The following is a 1,736-nucleotide window of genomic DNA, read 5'->3' as shown; positions in this document are numbered from 1 at the left end:
GCCAGTTCCGAACCAGCCTCTCACACCACGAGTGAGTATTATTTGTTATTATTATTATTATTATTATTGCAGTATTTACATAGCGCTGAATCTTGTGCAGAGACAAATCTAAGCGCTTCAGTTCACACCAGTCATTCACACGCATGCATAACTCTAAAACTGGAAAAAACTGAAGACAAGGAAGAGGTAGGGGAGAGAGGCTATCTTGTGAAGAGGTGGGGTTTTAAGGCCAGACTTGAAAGAGCTGAGTGCGGAGACCTGACGAAGCGAACTGAAGAGGAAGTTCATTCCAAATACAACTTGAGGTCCACAGACAGAGAAAGAACGTCGTCCAACAGTGGAGTGTTTGAATCCGACTGGGTATGCGTAGACAGAGTGGATCCGAAGCCGATCGTAGAGAGCGAGATGGAGTGTAGAGGCGAAGGCAGCCACAAAGATAGGAAGGGGCAGATTTGTGAATACATTTATAACATAGAGTGCTGATCTAATACTTTATTCTGTGTGAGACAGGGTGCTATAAATAACTATATATATATAATATAGACACCGCCTTTCTCTGCCTACTGCAGGGCAGTCAAGCTCATAACTCTTTGACTGCTGAAGCTTGGTGAAATGAAATCACTGTGACATGAATTTAAAGTAGGTATATATATATATCGCGTCCGACTATGACCATCAGAACAGCAGAGGAGACAACTGCTGTTCCGACTATTTGGGCTAGAATTTGATTATAGTGGAGAGTGTCTTGCCCAAGTTACATCCCCACTCTCTTGGCCAAGAGGGTTTTAGGACAGTCGGCGTTGGGATGGTTCCCAAAGGCCAACTAGCCCACAAGGCTGCAGCACTAAGAGCCAGTGCAATTTTGCCTCCTAGTTTGAGAGTCATAGTCCTTCACAAAAGACTAAGCTAAAGTAGGTATACTGACTGTTATTAACCCACTCCACTGCATGTCTGTCAGTATCAGTATCATAATTATCAGTAGAACAAGGAGGCGTCACTGCGTTCGGTCAAATCCATATACGCTATACCACATCCGCCAAGCAGATGCCTGACCAGCAGCGTAACCCAACGCGCGTAGGCCTTGAGAAAAAAAAAGAATAAAAAAAAAAAAATAAAATAAAATAAAATAAAATAAAATAAATAAAGTATAAAAAAAAGAAAAGAAATTTAAACAAAAACAACTGCATGTCTACTTAGTAGTAGTAGTAGAAGTATACCTCATGGTACTTAACATTATCAATCAGTTGTTGTATCATTATCGTTATTATTGTTGTTCAGTGTTGTCCTAAGACTATAATTATAGGCAATGCCTGAAATCTTATTCAGTTGTTCTCAGTTGAGTATTAGAGTTTTCGAATCTTGAATCTTCCTTTCTATACACTTATCAATGGTGTTACTGATTTTGCTGAACAGAACTAATAAAACCCCACACATTCTCATTCAGTTCAGTGATACACATATGGTACTTTTCTTCTTTTTTTATTTTTTAATCTTTTAATCATTATTATTTTAAAAAATCTTTTTAAAGTTGGAAACGAATGAAATACCTGCATGCGTGATGTTTCAAGAGTCATTTGAACTCGTGTGCCTGTCCAGACAGTACGTGTTACTGAACTCCTCCCCTCCACCACCACCCCCAACCCCTCTCCCTCCCTTCCCCCCCGGCCCCGGCAGTCCCCGTCCTACTCTCCCCCGCCGTCACCACCTCATTTTCAAGATATGAATCTATATATTAT

At 40.6% G+C, this 1,736-nt stretch overlaps 1 protein-coding gene across 1 annotated transcript in view; it reads left to right on the top strand.

The window, feature by feature from the left end:
• The window catches only part of LOC143301637 (oxysterol-binding protein-related protein 8-like), a 132,633-nt gene continuing 130,897 nt past the window's right edge, over positions 1–1,736 (top strand). The window contains exon 1 of the mRNA XM_076616064.1: positions 1–31. The gene's annotated coding sequence lies outside the window, so the exon portion shown is untranslated. The remainder of the gene's footprint in view (positions 32–1,736) is intronic.

The sequence above is a fragment of the Babylonia areolata genome, chromosome 27 (assembly GCF_041734735.1).
Source record: "Babylonia areolata isolate BAREFJ2019XMU chromosome 27, ASM4173473v1, whole genome shotgun sequence".
Taxonomy (NCBI): domain Eukaryota; kingdom Metazoa; phylum Mollusca; class Gastropoda; order Neogastropoda; family Buccinidae; genus Babylonia; species Babylonia areolata.
The sequence above is the reverse complement of the archived record's forward strand: the minus strand, read 5'-3'. Positions and strand labels throughout refer to the sequence as shown.